This window comes from Macrobrachium rosenbergii, chromosome 16 (genome assembly GCF_040412425.1).
Source record: "Macrobrachium rosenbergii isolate ZJJX-2024 chromosome 16, ASM4041242v1, whole genome shotgun sequence".
NCBI lineage: Eukaryota > Metazoa > Arthropoda > Malacostraca > Decapoda > Palaemonidae > Macrobrachium > Macrobrachium rosenbergii.
The window spans coordinates 38,331,320-38,352,718 of NC_089756.1; the positions used below are offsets into that span (position 1 = coordinate 38,331,320).

General features: G+C 42.3%; 1 long non-coding RNA gene across 1 annotated transcript; it reads right to left on the reverse strand.

Annotated features, from left to right (window-relative positions):
• Positions 1–9,950: 9,950 nt before the first annotated feature.
• LOC136847308 (uncharacterized) lies at positions 9,951–21,072 on the reverse strand. Its single transcript, XR_010855704.1, has 4 exons — positions 20,971–21,072; positions 12,435–12,649; positions 12,139–12,202; positions 9,951–11,489 (listed from the first exon to the last, which is right to left on the reverse strand). It is a non-coding gene; the product is annotated as an uncharacterized lncRNA (long non-coding RNA).
• Between the last annotated feature and the right edge of the window lie 327 nt (positions 21,073–21,399).

The following is a 21,399-nucleotide window of genomic DNA, read 5'->3' on the forward strand; positions in this document are numbered from 1 at the left end:
GAAAGAATAAGACAAACAGTGAAGCTCTAACTTCAAAATGAAAGACGATCATCTTGGTGTAACTAACATTAAACCCCTACATTACATATTACCTGAAATTCACCAGGCACTGGCATTACAAGATGAATGACTTAACAAGAAAGAGAACATGACAATGGCCCTAATACACAGAATCTAATGTGTCCACATATTAGCGAAATAACTTGGGAAAAAGTGATGGCTTCCCAAGAAACATCAACGAAATGATAGCTTTGTTTCTATATGAACACCCCTGAGAGAGAGAGATTTACAAAACAAAAATATATTTTAAAAATGTGAAACACCTTTAAAAAAAACTCCAAATTCACCCGACACATACAACGAACTTTTCCATATTTTTCAAATAAACCCTAATGCAACAAATTACCTTATTTTGCAATTATGAGGGACAAAAAAACCACAAAATAGCAAAGTTTTGTACATTCATTCCACCTTTCAAATACTTGGAAAGGGTGAAAACATATAAGCTCTACCACTTTGTGCTTCTTTCTCTTTGTGTGACTCAAAAATAACAATGACACTAGAAATGACACTGGCTATAGAGTACATCAGTAATTATATAAAATAAGATAGCACATACCTCACAACTGGATCACATATTTTGGCCATTAATTCCCTCTACCTTACCCAAATAAAATATCGAATAACTTTATATAAGTTTAAAACAAAACAACCCTCAGGAAGTGTTAGGCATTACATTTCTGCAAGTCTCCATTCTTGTCCAGTACTAAGTTAGTTTTTGGAAAGACTTCAACATTTTTTCTTTGCACTACAGTAGATTCTAACATTCTTCAATACTATATATTAGATGCCCACATGCTGAAAGGAAGATTCCCCCCCAACAAAACAAGGAAGTGGGGACTGAGGTTAGAATCAATCATAGTTAAGATTGGTTACATGACAGGTAAATCAACAACAGACAACCATTCTAAAAGGACATCTACAGGAAAGCACCATGCAAAAATGAAGTTTGAATGCTCATGGATCTAAGAGGATATCTGACAGCACTACTGTAAATAACAGACATGGGCACAAAAATGAAAGAGAACGTGACAATAAAATGACAAGCCTTTTTGGCTGGACTGCTTTCATAAAATATTACTCCACATCAGGAAATACCTACAGATGCAAAAAGGATGGAATACAGACCACTAAGCCCTCAAAGTTATGGTTTGGTCACATATGAAAAGGAAAGAGAAGAATGCAGTGATGGATAGGGAGAGAGGTAAAGTTAAAAATGTTTAAGATTGGGATAACATAAGGACCTGGACCACATGGCAATGCAAGCCTGAAGTGCATGTTGCAGAAGAAAATTAAGGACTCTGTGGAAGAAAATAGAGAAAAAACTTCACACATCTGAAGATAAAAATAAAATTTCTTCTGTCATAGAACAAGTTCCTGAAATCATTAAATAATATGATATTTTAATGATAAAATAAGGTTTGTTCATACTTACCTGGCAGATATATATATAGCTGTATTCTCCGAAGGTCCGACAGAATTTCAAATTTCGCGGCACACGCAGTGGCCGGTCAGGTGGTTAGTACCCATTCCCGCCGCTGGGAGGCGGGTATCAGGAACCATTCCCATTTTCCATTCAGATTTTCATAGTGCCGTTGTCTCCTGAGGGGAGGAGGGTGGGCACTACGAATATATATATCTGCCAGGTAAGTATGAACAAACCTTATTTTATCATTAAAATATCATTTTGTTCATGAAACTTACCTGTCAGATATATATATAGCTGAATCGCACCATTGGAGGTGGGCAGAGACAGCATAGGATTGAGAAACAAAACAATGTAGATGATTACACATCTTGGTTCCTTACCTTTTAGCATAGCTGACTTCGTGATTACTGTCACCCAAGTCTGCGTCTGCTTTACTGGAGTTTCCAACGAGGTAGAGACCTATAAGGTTGAGAGTTCCAGACGATCTGACAACGGGGACGTGACCACTATGTGCCCAGATCGTAGCCCTCAAGAAGGAAGCAAAGAGACAAAAATAACCACCTGACCTACCAAACATCGTGACTAGTTAAAAACTAAGGAAAGGGAAGACTGCCCCCACAGTCTACCCACAACCATAAAAACACAACCAAAAAATTTTTTTAAAAACTATTCCTAACCATACATTAAAGGATAGGATGGGTACTGCCTCCTTCTCCCAAGATCGTACCAGCCGAAACGTAAGGTCCCAATGAACAGCAAGACTCATACACTGTTCTTACGTCCTTTAGGTAATGAGAGGCGAACACAGAATGACTTCTCCAAAAGGTGGCATTCATAATATCGTTCAGAGCCATGTTCTTTTGAAAGGCTACTGACGTTGCAACAGCCCGAACCTCATGTGCTTTAACTTTCAAAAGTTCGAAGTCACTCTCCTGACAACTCTTATGCGCTTCTTGAATGGTGGACCTCAAGAAGAAAGCCAGCGCATTCTTTGACATGGGGACGTCAGGTCTTCTCACCGAGCACCATAACCTATCCGCAAGACCTCTCGACTCTTTTGTCTTGTCCAAGTAGAACTTTAGAGCCCGAACAGGGCATAGCAGTCTTTCTGGTTCCTGACCCAGAATACCCGCCAAACCTTTCAATTCAAAGGACTTGGGCCAGGGTGAGACGGGTTCTCATTCTTGGCAAGAAAATGACGGTTGGAGAGAACACACCGCATCGTCTCCTTTAAAACCAATTGACTTAGATATTGCATGAATCTCACTGATTCTCTTTGCAGTAGCGAGAGCAACTAAAAATAAAGTCTTCTTTGTTAAGTCCCTCAAAGAAGCAGCATGAAGGGGTTCAAAAGGGCTTTGCATCAGGAACTTAAGAACTACGTCCAAATTCCAAGATGGAACCAAAACTGAGGCACCTTAGTCGTCTCGAACGACCTAATGAGGTCATGGAGGTCCGTATTGTTGGCGATATCTAATCCTCTGTGCCGAAAGACCGCCGACAACATACTCTTATACCCCTTAATAGTAGAGACTGCCAGCTTCGGAACTTCCCTAAGGAAAAGAAGGAAGTCTGCAATCTGGCTCACAGTGGTCGAGGAAGAGGAAATTCCTCTGCGTTAGTACACCACTGCCGAAATACGGCCCACTTTCGACTGGTAAACCGCGATCGAGGATGTTCTCCTGGCTCGCGATCGCTCTTGCCACCTGCTTCGAAAAACCTCTCGCTCTCGCCAGCATTTCGATAGTCTGAACGCAGTCAGACCGAGAGCGGAGAGGTTTTGATGGTATCGTTCGAAGTGGGGCTGTCTGAGTAGATCTGGACGAAGAGGCAACACCCTTGGAAAGTCTACCAGAAGCGACATTACCTCCGGGAACCACTCCTTGTAAGGCCAATACGGAGCGATCAGAGTCATCCTCGTATCTTGCGACGACGCTAACTTCCTGACCACTTCTCCCAGGATCTTGAAGGGAGGGAAAGCGTAAAGGTCCAGACGAGACCAGTCCCAAAGAAGGGCGTCTATTGACACTGCTCCTGGATCCAGGACAGGAGAGCAGTAGAGCGGAAGCCTGTTGTTCTTTGATGTTGCAAACAGGTCTACTAAGGGACGACCCCATAAACCCCACAGTTTTTGGCACACCTCCTGGTTCAGAGTCCACTCTGTCGGGAGCAGTTGATGACGACGACTTAGCAGGTCCGCTCTCACGTTCTGAACGCCTGCTACAAACCTCGTCAGGATCGTAACGTTCCTGGAACTCGCCCACAACAGGATCTCTTTCGCAAGAACGAACAGGGAACGAGAATGAGTGCCTCCCTGCTTTTTCAGGTAAGCTAGAGCAGTGGTATTGTCCGCGTTTACCTGGACTGTGCGACCGGACACTTGATCTTCGAAGAATCGAAGGGCTAGAAAAATCGCCCCTAATTCTTTCATATTGATATGCCAGGTCACCTGTTCCCCTCTCCAGATGCCTGACACTTCTCTCTTGCCCAGTGTTGCTCCCCACCCCGACATTGACGCGTCGGAGAACAACACTAGGTCGGGGTTCGGAAGGCTGAGAGACACGCCCTCTGAAAGCCTCGAGGGATCCAACCACCACCTGAGATGCTCCTTCACTTCGAGGGAAAGTTTGAGAGACAACTCGAGATTTTCCTTGTCTTCCCAGTTGTCTTGCAGGAAGAACTGAAGAGGCCTGAGATGTAGTCTCCCTAGGAAAACAAACTTTTCCAGTGAGGAAATGGTCCCCAGCAGACTCATCCACTCCCTCACCGAACACGTTTCTTTCCCTAGGAAGGCCAGGACTTTTCCGTAGCACAGCTGTTGACGTTCCGGGGACGGAAAAGCCCGAAAAGCCACTGAGTCCATCTGAATCCCCAGATACACGATGGACTGAGTTGGGGTCAGGTGTGACTTTTCGAAGTTGACCAGCAGGCCGAGTTCCTTCGTCAGGTTTAAAGTTGCTTGAAGATCCTCCAGACACCTCTCCCTCGATGACGCTCGAATCAGCCAGTCGTCCAAGTAGAGCGACACACGACGCCTGCCAGATGCAGCCACCTTGCTACATTCCGCATGATGACGGTGAAAATCATGGGAGCTGTGGACAGGCCAAAGCAAAGAGCTCTGAATTGATACACCTTTCCCCTCAAGACGAACCTCAGGAACTTCCTTGACTGAGGATGTATCGGTACGTGGAAGTACGCGTCCTGAAGGTCGAGGGATACCATCCAATCCCCTGGTCTTAAGGCTCCTAGAACAGACTGCGCCGTCTCCATCTTGAAAGTTTCTTTCGCGACGAAGCGGTTCAGGCTGCTGACATCCAGCACAGGTCTCCAACTTCCCGACTGTTTCGGGACCAGGAACAGCCTGTTGTAGAAGCCCGGGGAATTCAGGTCTAAGACCTGTTCTACTGCTCTCTTGACGAGCATTTGCTGCAGCAGGTCGTATAGGATCTCTTGTTTTTCTGGACCGCATTTGACGGAGAGAGGTCCAAGGGCGAAAGGCTTAAGGGAGGGGGAGAAAGGAAAGGGATCTTGTATCCTTTCTCTAAACCGAAAGGGACCAACTGTCTGCCCTCTCACTTTCCAGGCTTCGGAAAACGCAAGAAGCCTGGCACCCACCGGTATCTGGAGGAGAATCACATCACTTCTTGCCCCTACCTCTAGCAAGGGCTTTACCTCTCGAGAGGTTCTTTCCTCGAGAAGAAGGCTTTGAGGATGATCCGGCACGAAAGGGCTTCTTCATCTTGGGTGAATGTTGACGGTTTGACGTCGTCGAGGTCACGGGAACCGCAGGGCGCTTCGATGACTGAGCCAACAGGTCCTGTGTGGTCTTCTCTTGTAAGCTTGCAGCGATGTCCTTTACCATCGAAGCCGGGAAAAGATGACTGGAAAGGGGAGCAAACAACAGTTCTCCTTTCTGTGCCAAGGAGACGGACTTCGTAGCGAAACCGCAGAATAGAGACCTCTTCTTGAGCACTCCAGTCGCAAAGTGCGAGGCCAATTCGTCAGAACCATCTCGGACCGCCTTGTCCATACAAGACAAGATGCTCAAAAGGTCCGACAAGGAGATCGAGTCCTGACTCCGAGACTTAAGGTCCAAAGCTCCAAGACACCAGTCAAGGAAGTTGAAAACTTCTAACGCCTTGAAAAGGCCCTTCAAAAGATGGTCCATCTCCGTAAGAGTCCAGGGAATCTTGGCCGTCGACAGATGAGACCTCCTACTCGAATCAACGAGAGAGGTGAAGTCTCCCTTAGATGAGGAAGGAAGACGTAAGCCTAAGTCTTCTCCGGTCTCATACCACATCGCCGCTTTTCCCGAGAGTCTTGAAGGGGGAAGGGCGAAAGAAGACTTTCCTTGAGCTTTGCGGGAGTCCATCCACAAATGGACTTTCTTGAAGGCCCGCTTAGTGGAGAGCGATTTAGTCATCTTCAGAAATCCCGGAGCTTTCCTGGACTTAGAAGAAGTCAGTTGAGAAGGAGGGGAGAGAGGTACTGCCGGCAGAAACTTGTCAGGAAACAATTCCTTCAACAGCTTGACGAGGATCTGGTAGTCCGACGACGAGGACTGATCCTTAATCTCATCTTCAGACTCCGAGACCCTGAGTCTATCTCCAACATCGGGCGGGGAAGAGCAGAGAGAAGTTGGAGAGGAAACACGCCGCAGGGACCTCTGCTTGGAAGAGGAACTGGCGTGCAAAGCAGCTGGAGAACCAGGAACCACACGAGCCGACAGCAACGGCAGGTGGAGCGTCTTGAAGGGAGTCAAAAACGTCCATCGGGCGTCACGTCTGGCAGCATGACGAGCTTCTTGAGCGTCCAGCCGAGCGTCACGTCTGGCAGCATGACGAGCGTCTGGATCATCCCTTAGAGCGTCATCAACAAAAAGGTGAACATGACGTCTAGAACGAGAAGGGAGGGGAGGACGTCCTGGGGTGACGTCACGACGATCCTCCCCAACACCTTCTGGGGACGAGAGTCTAGGGTTCCTTCCACGACGAGCAGGCGAAGCAGACGAAGGTGACGAACGAGGAGCAGGAGAAGGAGACCGCCTAGATCTCTTCACTGGAAGTCTAACATCCTTCCGACGAGGACGGGACCTGGACTCTCTCTCTGCAATGAAAGAGGAGAGTTGCTGCTGCATGGAGGCAATAAGGGTCCTCGTTGGTGACGCCTCTCTCTCTGGAGAATTACGGAACCTAGAGGCAGAAGGACGAGGGGGCGTCCTAATCCTCTTCTCTTGAGGAGGGAGAGCTCTTGGGCGCTCAAAAACGTCTTCTTCGGATGACGTCCGGTACTTCTTTTGTGGGGGGAACGCATCCACAAACTCTGGCGAGGAGCACAGAGTAGGAGAGAGAGGACGTGAAGCGTCCTCCTCCCTAAAGCTTCTCTTAAGAGGGCGAGAGTCTATCTGACGGTTCCAACCCCTGCGTGGGGAGGACATGTCAGAAGACGAGAAGCAGTCCTTCAGGACCCGAACACGAGTTCGCGCCTGGGCAGCCTGGGAAACGTCTTCAGGACCTGCCGAAGGGACGCCAGACCGGTGGGGGTTCCCCGTCACCCTCCTTCGGCTTTCGACATGCTCTCTCCCTGAGTCCTGGGAGTCCAGCAGAGGTCCAGGCCTAGAGGCATGATGGGGCCGGTCTGACGCCCCCTCCACTGCACTGGGGGCACTAGTCACTTCACAACACTTATCTTGGAGAGCTGACACCTTAGATTCTAATGCACGAATCGATTCCATCATAGCGAAAGCATATTAGTCTCCACTGGCACGATCTCAGGGGCAGGAGACAAAACCACAGGGTTAGGATCTAAAGGTACAGGGAGTTAGGGCCGACATCAACACTTCCGCAAAGAGAAGCACTCCTGGAGGAAGACCTCCTCAGTCGATCACGCTCCAACTTCCTCACATATTTATCATACGCTCTCCATTCATTTTCAGACAAAGAAGCACATTCATCACACCTATCATTCAACATGCATATATGCTTCCTACAGTTAGAACATACAGTGTGAGGGTCAACCGCAGCTTTCGGCAACCTCACCTTACATTCAGACATCACACACGCACGGTAACTAGCAGAGCTAGACCCAGACATAATGATAATCTAAATCAAAACTCAAAGAAAAGTCAAAAAAGCGTATGCCGATCTACCGATCCAAAGTCAAAATACCAAAAGACAATGAGATACTCAGTAAAGAAAAAGCAAATCCTATGACGGAGGTGCAGACAACAGTTGTTGACAACACCGCGACAGAGAAAATCTGAATGGAAAATGGGAATGGTTCCTGATACCGCCTCCCAGCGCGGAATGGGTACTAACCACCTGACCGGCCACTGCGTGTGCATGAAATTTGAAATTCTGTCGGACCTTCGGAGAATACAGCTATATATATATCTGACAGGTAAGTTTCATGAACAAAACACTATTTAACATTCATTAGTTTACCCAGAACAAAAACTGTACATGTACCTGAAAGCTCTCAATTCTTGCCACTTACAGTGCTAGTCCTTAGATTTGCACATAAAATCTACAATTAAACATGAGCAAATTAATATTTTTTAGATCACACCGTTTACATCCAAGCTTCTGTTGTTGCATCCGTCCTATTCCATGTCTAACACTTCCTTGAAGTTTAGAGTATCATGAGTCAGTAGTTCAAATGTAAATACAATACAGTCAAAACACAAGTATTTCCTCATTTACAACACATATATATATAGTATAAAGTTTTACATTTATTCCTTAGAACTGTCTTTATCAATCTTCTCAAGTATTTTTAATTTACTGAAATTTCAAGACTGTGGAACACTATGATTTACTTTACTGATAATTACATTTTGGAAATCTGAATGATTTATAGATGAACTTATCTATCTTTACATATCTGGAATGACCATACAAGACTTATACTCAACTCCAGCATAAAGACTATGTGTACATTACAAATCATTTGGACCCCCTCATTACCTTTACTAGAGCCAATGACCATGGTGTAAGTTCTGCTATTTTATATACTAAATTTCTTGCTGGCTAAGGGCTACAACAATGAAATAATCCTTTTCCTTTTAAACAATATAGAAAAACAATCACAAATATATGCATACAGTGTAATTATGTACCAGTTATGCTTTTTAAATACAGTACGTACTGTACAAAAGAATTCACCTACAAATGGCAGTTTTACAAAACTAAAAATGCCAGTTCACTTTATGACTTAATATTGTTACTGTTTTACAGAAACAAACCTTTTATTTTCACTTGTGCCTAAACACTCAGTTAATAAATAGATATATAGACAGATATAATAAACAATTGGCCAAGGGCAAAGTTCTGGGACCTGCTGAGACTTACAAGGTCATTCAGCCCTGAAAGGAAAATTGCAAGAGAGGTTTAACAGGCTTAACAGGAGGAAAACCTCGCATTTGCATTATGAGACAATTTTTAGAAGAGGGTGGAAAGTAAGATGGAAGAAAGAATATGGAGGCAGGGTATAAAGAATGAGAGGGGTTGCAGCTAGGGGCCAAAGGAACGCTGCAAAGAATCTTAAGTAATGCCTACAGTGCACCACCTGAAGTGCACTAATGGTGCTACCCCCCAACGGGGTAAATACTTTGTTAAGAGCACACAAACTCTAACAGGAAAATACAAAAAGGAAAGAGTTATATACGGGTATGAAAGAAAAGAGCAACAACAACACAACTAAGTGCTCTGTACCTTTTAAACTTAAAATTTTTCTTCTGACATTCAGCAAGTAGTCATACAAACTACACACCTCTTATTTTTCTGTGAATGTAACTGAAATCATTCAAATCTGATCATTAAAGATTCTGATGTAATTTAATTCACCAATTTATTTAAAGAATGGGGCAAAGTGAGCGGTTAAAAAGCGAGTGCAGCTTGTCAAAAAGAGCACATGACAGAAATACTAAACACAGAGCAGACTCCTTTACTGTAATCAATGTCTACAGTACAGTACTTAGCAATATTCACTGACAGCCTAAATCACTCACACACTATTAATATAACCCAACCCTCACTGTGTTTTCCTTATAGCATAAAATATCCACTATCTGACTAGAAGTAATGACATTAGTCTGTCATTAACTTTACTTTGATTTATGAGAATTGGGCAATAAAGCAAAGCACTGGGGCACTTTCAGTAATTCAGCACAAAGACCGTGGAAAGAGGGAGTTGGGTGGTCGGACAGTAAGATGGAAGGAAGTAAGAATGGGGGTAAAGTAAAAGGCTACAAAATGCGTGCAGCTAGGGGCTGAATGGTCACTGCAAACAACCTTCCGTAACGCCTAAAGTGCACCAAGTGAGGTGCACTGATGGCACTACACTCATGCCAGGAGTCTGTCCACAAGAGGTATTCTTGTCATTCAATTAACTGAATCACAAATACTCTCAAGTCAATGGCCTCTGTGAGCTTCTTCCATATGAATAGGGTTCAACTTCTGAATAATAATAATAATAATAATAATAATAATAATAATAATAATAATAATAATAAAAAACAGAACAGAGGAATGGCATGGCAAACCAGTGCACGGACAGTACTTGAGACAGACTAAAGAACTGGCCAGCAACGAAACATGGCAATGGCTACAGGGGAGAACTTAAGAAGGAAAAAGAAGGAATGCTAACAGTGGCACAAGATCAGGCCCTAAGAACCAGATATGTTCAAAGAACAATAGATGAAAATATCTCACCCATATGCAGGAAGTGCAATGTGAAAGACGAGACCATAAACCACATAGCAAGCGAATGTCTGGCGCTTGCACAGAACCATTACAAAAAGAGGCATGATTCAGTAGCAAAAGCCCTTTACTGGAGCCTGTGCAAGAAACACCAGCTAACTTGCAGTAGTAAATGGTACGAACACCAACCTGAGGGAGTAGGGGAATAGAAAAGAATCAGGCAAAGATCCTCTGGGACTATGGTACCAGAACAGATAGGGTGATACGTGCCAACAGACAAGACTTGACGCTGATTGACAAAATCACGAAGAAAGTATCACTCACTGATGTCGCAGTACCATGGGATACCAAAGTAGATGAGAAAGAAAGAAAAAATTTATAAATATCAAGACCTGAAAATAGAAATAAGAGGGTTATGGGATATGCCAGTGGAAATTGTACCCATAATCATAGGAACACTAGGCACAATCTCAAGATCCCTGAAAAGGAACCTAGAAAAACTAGAAGCCGAAGTAGCTCCAGGACTCATGTAGAAGAGCATGCTATCAGAAATAGTACACACAGTGCGAAAAGTGATGCATTCCTAAGGAGGCAGGATGCAACCCGGAAACCCAGACTCTAAAACCACCCAGTCAAATAGGATGACTGAGATAGACAAAAAATTCAGTAATAATAATGATGATGATGATCATGACTGACAGTCAACTATCACTGTACACAGATGCATTCCTTCAAAAGAACAATAAAAAAAATACCAAGCACTTGTAATGACTGAAAGCATTAAAGCACAAGCAGACAGGCATAAAAATATCCTAACTCTATACTCCCAAGCACTTACCAGCTCAGAAGCACATTCCATGCTGCCAACAAGCAAATTATAGACAATAATAAGGGAAGTACTAACTTGCAGATCCACCTTATATAAACAAATAAAGCGAGGAGGAATACACTCAGAAAAACTCTAAACACATCAAATATGTAGGGGACAGATGACAAGGGAGCAAACAACTAGCAAGGGAGACAGGTGCTTAAACTATAGTATAGGTGGCCAGACCACCTACAGACCAGACCACCTACAAACACCTAATTATCACTTCAACAATTTCAACTGCTCAAGAGCTGCACGTTAAGGCAAAAGTAAAAATAAAAAGTTTGTAACCCATATCAACATAATCTTGAACAAAATTACTCAGACGTGAAGGAGGAATAAATCTTCAAGAAAAGGGGGGTAACAAACGAATCCAGTCTAAGTAGTATCTTGATGCTTCATACCAACTCCCCATCGTGACGAACCGCAAAACCTGAAATTCAGTCGTAATTTAGTGTCAGATAAGTTTGTAATTTTCACACCTATTGAAAATTTTCTATGAACCTTAAATATACAGTAGTTTCAAAAATGTTACTAGATGTTAATACATAAATGCTATACAGACTACATTTTCAAGATTCTCATGCTAAAGTTTTCTTACTAAACAAAATCTTATCGTTTATTATTAGTATTAGTTCATCAAAACCATTCAGCTCAGCTTTTAATCTCCTAAAAGAGCAACGCAAGGTTAAAGAAATTGGACAGATAAAGGCTTACATGTCTGTTGGTCAGCCAAAAGTGTCACAGGTAAGGAACAGGACACTGCACATTTATACACTGCTTGACTCAACTTTTACACTGCTTGACTCAAAGGTCATACATTGTTGGCCCCTATTATTACTATTGAAATAATCTAACAAGACTAAAGGAATCCAATTTATAATACTCTCAATAGGGCTTGACCTTAACAAGTTGTTAACCATTTCAACCATGAACTTTGACAAACAAGAATGAAGTGACCATAGGAAAGGATAAAAAGTGTTGCACCTTGGTTAAGCAAATAATTCTGAAAGAAGGTTACGTTTCAGAGTGTAGTAAGTGTTAGATGCCTCAAAGACTTGCTAGTTGAACAGAGGAGATACCTTTGAATAGAGTGTAGTAAGTGTTAGATGCCTCAAAGACTTGCTAGTTGAACAGAGGAGACACCTTTGAATATAATTAAAGAAATTAATTGATTACATGACTGCATCAATAAGATGAACTAATCTATTACTGAATTAACTGGTAGAGGTATTATTCATCAGCAAAAAAAAAAATATTGGATACATGACTTTTACCTTAATACAACTTGCTTTATACAGTAACATAATGATGATTCTATTGAGGGCCAAGGCCTATGCAATCGGGAAAAACCTAAAATGAATTTTACTGATAATACCATGTTAATATCTTTGGTAGTTTTTTTCTCCTCCACTGCCAACCCTTGGAGTTCTCCATTCGTCATCCATCACCTTGATGACTAAAAACTCTCTGCTTTCACAAGGCAGTTTATTGGATCCTTTGTGCCTTTGGGTCAGTCCTGGGTTACCTATTCAACTGGGTCTAGTGATCCAACTTCTCCAATTTTTAATTTCTTGTTTGATTCTGCTCTCCCTGTAATGAAAGTAAAGACAAACTATGATCTCAATACAGTAGTGTAATTTGAAAATCTGTATTAATTATAATCACAGTAGTGTAATTTGAAAATCTGTATTAATTATAATCACAACATTTGAAAACTTTCAAAATACAGTATCATTATTCCTTAGTAATTTCTTTCTAGCCATAACTTTTCACTTTCTACTAATAATTATCTGAGTGATAATGATGATGATTCAGGTGGAACTCTTCACATTAAAAATGGTACAAACATTTCTAACACTAAAGAAGAAACCATATATGAGCCTGAAGTTATTTCCCCCACTTTGAGGTGAGCCTCAATCTCCCAACATCTGTGTTTTCCAGCTCAATTCAGTTTCAACTCTTTAAATAGCATGGAAGGTTTGTTGAACCAGTGTTTCATGGCATCATTTTTCATTCAGAGGGAATAGCCTTGAATATATCATATAAACATTTAATTGCCTTACTTCATTATTATTTGATAAGAGAACACTGTGCAATGTACACAGGGTCTATGGGCAATGAAAAATCAGTGGTTTGCACGTGATCATAAAGAAGGATAATGATTTTTATGACAAAATCAATTTTTTAGCTACTTACCCTTCATCATTAGCTTTATCTGCGACTACTTGGCGCAGGTTCGAAAAGTGTTCAAATTAAACAATCATTAACAAGCAAATGCTCCAAATAGTTACTCCCCCACCCCTCTGGGGGCGGATAAGACGGCGAGGGTTTTGGTTTATCAGTCACCTCTTAATCTCTTAGGAGGGGAGAGGGGTGGGACCTGAATAATGGAGGGTGAGTAACTAAATAAATGACTTTATCATTAAAATCATTATTTTTGAGGTGAAACTTACCCCCCATCATTAGCTGACTCCAACATTGTATGCTGGAGGAGGGCAAGAGATTCCCCTATAACCAACTTATAATAGAAATATCCTTATCACTGCTTACCTAATGCATACAATCCCATAGCAAGTTCTTGTTAGAGAGGATCTTTGTTAAGTGAGGTCCACTATTGCAAAGAGGTGAAACATGGACCCGGAACTTAGCCATTGGTTGACACTGTGCAATGCAAAATGGCAAGTTTGGCCTCTGTGCCTCATGCCTGCAGAGTTGATGGGAGCTAAAACCACAACTAAACATGATCCCTAAAGAGTTACCACCTACCTAACAGAGTTGCTGTGGCATCTCACACCCAAAAGAACACCACCAATTTTGCCTGAAAAAGGTGGTTCTAGATCAGCTCAGGGTAGATTTCTCCAATGAGGAGTAATGGCTCAGCAAAAGTCCAACATTATTTACTCAAATGAACTTCGTTTGTTCCTACCTAAGAGAAACAAAGCAATTACAACTAAGCACAATCCTGCAGTCAAAACAAAGTAGAGCATGATATTACCATGTACAAACTCCAATACATAAGGTTCCTCACTTACCCAGGATGGGGTCGATAGTGAAAACCTATATGTACCTGTTCATAACACAAAAAGGGAAGACTAGTAGAAATCTCCCCTGCCACAACTATAATTGCTAGTGTACAGCAGTTCCTGCTGGATAAAGACAGCTCTCAAGCAGTTAGATGAGAACACAGTGTTACACCTCCACTGTGCTGCCAAGACTTGACAGTCTAGAGAAAGGCGCTAATGAAAACTAATCGATGTAGCTGTTGCACTGACATCGTGCAGTTTCACCAATAAAAGGGAACAATCCTCTGGAAACAATGCATGGTGTGCTTCCAAGATTAAAACCATGGCATCTAAGACCTAGGAGCCTAAGGATTCTTGACGGTGCAAAATAGGTTCTTTTACTTCTTCCTTAATGGTTAAGGTGGGATGTAAAAAATCCCTAGAGCCCTGACAGGGCATCAACGAAGCTCCTTTCCAGGAGTCAGAGTCTAAAGCTGGGATAGAGAAAACTCTTGGAATAGCTTTGGTCTTGACATCATCTTAGCATGAAAGGATGCATTAAAAGATAGTTCTGCTCCAGTATGTGAACACCCTACTAACGAATAAATCACATGTAACCCACTTACTCTTTTGGCCGAAGCCACTGCCCCAGGAGTGTTCTATGAAAGAGCCTTGAGAGAAGCCTCTCTCTGGGATAGAAAGGAGGGTCACTAAGGAGTCTTGAACCAAACACTAGGTTCCATACAAGCAGCTTCGCGGAACCTTCACCTTCAGCAATCCAGCTGAAAAGCATGAACAGTTTTGCTTAAGTCAGCATGGATTATAGACTTGATGTAGGAAACAGACAATCCTTTGTCATTTTGCAAGAAGTGCAGACCTTTAAGCATAGTTAATCTTGTTAATATAGGTGCGCAGACAAGGCAGGGACTGCCTCTGGACTTGCATCATTATCTATACAGCTCCTGCAACACTGAACAAGAAATTCGTATACTTTCCTCTTGTCATACGGAAAGAGTCCCTAGATGACTAATAAAAGTCTCTGGAGCTCAGGAGCTAGATGACAGATCCCTGCGGTTAGTCGAAGCATTTCAGTATTTCCATAAGGCTTCCCCTTCCCCACCTGATGAAGCAGATTACTATGGAGGTAATGCCTAGGAATTCTACTGAAATGTGGAAGGACTGCGAACCAATGCCTCCTCGGCCACCAAAGCACAGTTAGAAACATGGTGGAGTTCCTGGTAGTCCTCACAAGGAAGGCATACACAAATAGGTTTGTCCAATCCTGAATCCCAGCGTCTACTGCCCAGGCTTGAGGGCCCAGAAGTGGGGAGACAATGATTCAGCTTAGCAGCAAAGAGTTCAATGAGGGGTTGCCAAACACCCTCCTAATACCCATGCAACCTACAGGGAAAGATCAATTGTGGGAGAGTACCTGTCCCAGATGACTAACATATCAACCAGACAGTCAACCAGGACACAACTGAGGCATATGCACAACACAGTGCAGTATTCCTCTCCACTGTCCAGAGGCTAAAGTTCTGATGATGGCCCCCTAGGTTTCGAATTTACTCCCCCTACCTTCTAATATAAGATAGACAAGGCACGCCCAAGGGGACAGAAATTAATTAAATTCCTTCTAGCTAGCCAACAACTCCTTGCAGTTAATGAGAAGACTCGTTACTACTGGCAACCACACCTTGAAGCAACTGGTTCCCGATAATCACAGCCCCATCCTCGTCTGAGGCAATTGCATATAGTGAGAGGTCTGGGTTCAGGGACTCTAGGGACTTCCCTGCAAGCAGCAATACTAAGGACAATGACCAAAGGAGGAAAAGGACCTGTTCTTGGCTTTATGGCTACAGCTCATGGTCTGGCCAAGTCTCTCTCCCTGCCAATGCAACTAAGAGGTAACGACCAAAGTCAAGTACTTGGAATTGATTTCACAGAAGACAAGTGGCTTAGGTGAAACAACCAGCATTATGGGACATGCACCCTGAAGAGGAGAATTCTCTCATGATTAACAACAGATTGTCTACTAGAGTTTGTATTGGAAAATCTTTAACAGAGCAGAATCAATCCCCATGCCCAGGTAGGTCACTCTTTGCGTAGGTTAGAGAGATGACCTCTGACCTTTTAGTAAGCATAGGGCCTTGTCAAGCCCAGTACAGGTTCTTTCGCACTCAAGCAAACCCTCTGGACTTCACAAAGATAACCCATCATCAAGATACAGAAGTAACTTTACTCTTAATAAGGAAACATACATGAAGGGGATAGCACCCCAGAAAATACTTGGGGCAAGGAACTGAGCACGATACAAAGAGCTTGACACTGATATGTCTTTCCCCCAAAAGACAGAGTAGACACTTCCAGAAAGTTGGTGAATGGAGACACCAGAGTACGCATCGTTCAAGTACCCCATAAACATCATGTCCTTTCTCCATAGCAGTTACAGACTGTAGAGGCTGACAACTTGGGAAAAAGGGAAACAGTAGGCCACAGTCTAGGACTGTCATCCAAACTCCCATTCTGGCACTAGGAATAGCCTGTGAAAAAAGGCCAGCAAGATAGCTGTTACTTCTTTTAATGCTGCCTTCTCTAATAAAGAAAAGGCTTCCTGACCAACACCTGCATCTTCTCTAGGATGTTCTGTATGGCTGAAAGGTTGAAGAGGAAGAGAATTCCTGAAAGGAATACAAAAACCTTCCAAAGAACTTCCTTCACCAGGGCATCTACAACAAGAGTTCCCCCACTTGATTGAAGAGGTCCATTCTGGAACCATCGGCACACGAAGGTCCAATAAGCTAATCAGACTTAGGAATCTTGATATAGTGGAGGAAATGCACAACTCCCTTTGGTAGATGAAAACTGGATCCTTGCTGCCAAAAAGGACACCTCTTCCCTCCTGAGCTGGGACAGAAAACCGGGAAAGGGGATAAAATTGCCCAGTGTTTATAGTAGGAGGAAGAGGAGGAGACTTCCCTCAGTGGACTGGGAATGGCAGAGAAAAGTACTAATTCTGTCTTCAGTGTCTCCTTACCTGTCCCTGCAGCTATCGAAAACATATAACTAGTTGTCTATTTCCTCCCAAAGGATGAGCTGAGACATGAGCCAGTTTACCTATCCCATCCCAAAAAGGCCTTATTAAGGAAACAAAAACCTTAGGGCTTATGAAGGATCACTGGCTGAAGGAAGGAGTCCGCCAAACTCCTACGAACACAGTTAACAGTGTCCAGCACAAAGCACTGAGAGTACAGCTTCGATGGCATTAACCTAATTTAATACATTTTCTCGGGCTACTGAAATAAGAAAAGCATCTTAGCACAGACAGAACTGCGCCTCTCTTGGCTGGAAAAACATGGACCCTACCAGCTGGATCAGGAGAAGAAGGGAAAAATCCCCTGCTTGAACAACATAGTCTTCCCAGCTGACAGCAAGGGAGACAAGAGAGGACTTTCAAAGAGGATAACTTTGGCCAAACATTCCCTCTGAGTCAAGTCTCCCAAGTACAGAAACAGATAACTTAGAGGAAGGACTGCGGAATCTGTCTAAGCACAACTAAACTATTCCCTAAAACTGATGGGACAGACTAAATTTCCCTCTTCCTATAAAGGGGGCAAAGGAGAATGCTATCAGGAAGAGCAAGGACAAAATTAGCCCCACAAATAAATTGTCTAATAAGACCAGGAGCTAAAAAGTATACCTTAGTTTTACCAGACCACTGAGCTGATTAACAGCTCTAAAGTTCTATTTATCCATCTGACAGAGAATGAAAGTCAAAAGCTCTTTCATTAAAAGGACTCACAGATGCCTTGCGCAGACTCGCTGAAGCGTCATGTGGATTCACTGAAGCTTCGGACTTGCTACGCCCCTGCCGACAATGCTTGCATGCTACCAGGTGCAACGCCATGCATGCCGACAGGTACAACACACTGCAAGCTGGCAGGCGCGACGCCTCACGCCCATGGCAGCACTCACAATGGATTGCAATCGGTTATCTGTGTTGGACGAATCACTAGAATGGTTGTGGGACAACGGGGTCAAACACAAGGTCCAGACCTATAATAACTGTCCTATACAACCACGAACTAACTCTGTCCTTGGAGGACTGAAAGCAAAGGCAGGAGACAGGGGCCACAGTCTTTGAACATCCTGGGATGTTAATCCTCATCTAGAAACACCTGAGACTACCATACCTGTTGGCAGGTGGGACCGATGGGACATGAAAAGGCTGTGTCAGAGGAGTGCCCAAAGGAACAAGGGGACACTGTCCCTGACAATGCAAACAACTCAGAAGTTACAATTTAATTCTAGATTAACCCGAACCAATCTAATTTCATTAAAAATCTAGCCTCCTACCCTGAGCTGATATTTGGGTGTAGAAGGAACTATACAGTATCTACTACAGAAGAAACTATAGACCTATCTCTAACTTCTTGACCAGGTGTTAATTCTAATGAAAACCCAGATTCAAGACTTCTTTTACTCTATCCTAAGTCTATCTTTCTCTTCTAATTCAGCAATTTATTATTTTAACTCTCCCAATGACCAATCCTTGCAATGATCACGAAGGTTGTCAGAATCATAAATCACCACTCGAAGAACCATGCAGTCCGTGCATATGTACATCAATTACTCAATATGCAAGTCAATTACCAATCTTGCAATGATTACAAAAGTTGTCAGAATCGTAAACCACCTCATGATGATCCATGCAAGTTCGTGCGTATGTGCATCAATTACTTAATACGCATGTCAATTACCAATCTGGTCTTGTAACTTACCTTAGAAAACAGAACATATTTCGATAGGGAAGATAGAGGAGAAGAAGAATCCACATTGCCAAATAGACCAAAACCATACAATCAAATCATTAATCTGGAAAACAAACACAAATTGAAAACTGACAAACTAAAGAGATTAGACAAATAGCCTTCATCCTTATGATAGGAAGGTTTTATCTACACGCCTGGGCGTGTTCACCGACAAGAGATGACTGATCAACCAAAGCCCTCAATGTCTTATCCCCACCCACTAAAGGGTGGGGGTGTAACTATTGGGAGCATTCACTTGTTAACAATTGTTTTGATTTTAACACTTGTCGAACCTGCGCCAAGAAGCCGCAGATAAAGCTATTGATGGAGGATAAGTTTCACCTAAAAAATTTCTTTACTGGCACCATGGATGGGAAAAACCACAGAAACTATAGGAGACACCACACAAACTTGGAACAGATAAATAAACTTGCAGTATCTGAATGCGTATTACATTACCAAAGTATCTGGTAATGTTAAAGCAAGACTACTGCTACTTCTCAAATTCTGTAAAATGTTAAAAAGGGTAATCTATATATTTACCCAAGGTCTTATGCAGCAGTGACAACCACATGGTATTAAGTCTTTTCCGGCAATTCAATGTTATACTGTATTACACGATTTTCTCATATACAGCAATGTACCTCATTACCCAACTCCCTCGCAGGTACAATGATTTGAGGTGCCGTTATTTTTGGCTTCTATTTAATCTCGAAAATCAATGTTAGGCACAAAGCTTAGTCGCAACTACACTTGGCTTCTTGCTATATCTGTACTCTGCATATTTAAAAAATTAATGCACAGCATATTTTCCTGATTAGTGATCACTTCATATCTGACTATATATTTTCTACAATCACCAAAACAGAGTTATAAGTGTTAGGTTTATTCACGTACTTTCCTGCACACTAATATATATATGTCTATCGCTTAAATTTATCCAAAGGAATTAGCTGACTTTAACACATTGCAATAAACGGATAAAGTCCATAGCCCCTTTTCTTCAGTTCATTAGAATCCTTCAACATTAATCATATATTTTTTTTCATAAAATAGAAACAATTAAAAAGTAATATTCAGTTACACATCAAAAAACCATCATCCTTCTTTCATGCAAGTGCCAGTTAAGGGTAAAATACATTAAATGAAATAAGTCTGCAACATTCAAAAAAAACCTGTCTGTTTCTAAGGGTCACTTCTCCCCACATGCCAGACATTTACTTCCCAACCCTGTCTGCACTCCAGACAAGTTCTAATCACAGGATGAGGTGAGGGAACTCTCGCAACATTTAAGTAATTTCTGCACTTTAACTGGCCTTTCTAACAACACTTTCGGGGAAACAGGACACACCCTGTAGAAAATGACACTGATGGTCATGTGGAAATCCAAAGTACACTTATGGGCATTAATCCACTCTCAGTCGACATTTGCAAGAAATCCAGAAGACTGCATTTCAGGAGACTGGGCCTATACATGGACACAACATGCCAGATAACTCACCAATATGCTAGCAGAAACAAGTCTTGAGTGTAAGATCTCGATTAGAGGCCACCACAAGGCTCATACACTGCTTGAGTTAGGCTGCGGAGAACGCGTCGTGTCATAAATAAGAAGACTCCCCTTGTTGGAAAGACAGTTTTAATCTCCTCCAGATCATAAACAACTTTATTAAAAAAGGAGAAGTCCATACTCTTTAGTTGAAACACCAGGCTCACGGGGGCCTATCCAGGACATGGCACACAGACCAAAGTTAAGGTTAGGTTACGTTAAGGAATATCCTAAACTTACTAGCCTGGTAGGCTAGTTGCCCGACATTCCTCACAATACCTTACTCACTCCTCATTTTGACAGTGTCTTTTGATTTCATTACATTTTTCATGAAAAACATGCATCTAGCCTATAGCCTAAGGTTCAAAAACGCTCACTTAAATAAATCATTTACGGCATTAGGTTACAGGAACTTGGGGTTTCCCCCCAGGCCTATATCCAAACACTTAGAACACATCAATTTTGGCAATTAGGGGAATAAAATGGGTCTGAAAATATGACAAATACTAAATATAAAGTAGCAAGAGCTATATAACATAACTTACGTACTTTCAAGTAATTAATCGAGTTAGTATTCCCGTTAAATAACGTAGACTTTCGCCGGTTGAACCTACAGAACTAAACAAGCAGTCAAGGGTTCAACATTCCAACTAACCACCCCATTGTCCATACCCTTTCGTTGCCAGACTTCTTGTCTGTAACTGCATTAATTTACATTTAGCCTTAAAGCTATAATTCCTATTCACGTGAAATGGTTTTAATATTTATTTTCATATAATTTCATCATAATTTCAATAGTAACATACTTTCACTTTAACAATTTTAACAGGAATTGAAGAGGTACTAATCCAAAAATGTTACACGAATGGCAACTTTTCGTTACATTCTATTTACCAAAAGTTGTGGTTAAAAAATACTGTTTGAGGAAGCATAAATAATTATCATTTAACCTTTTCTATCAATTAAATATTAGCATTA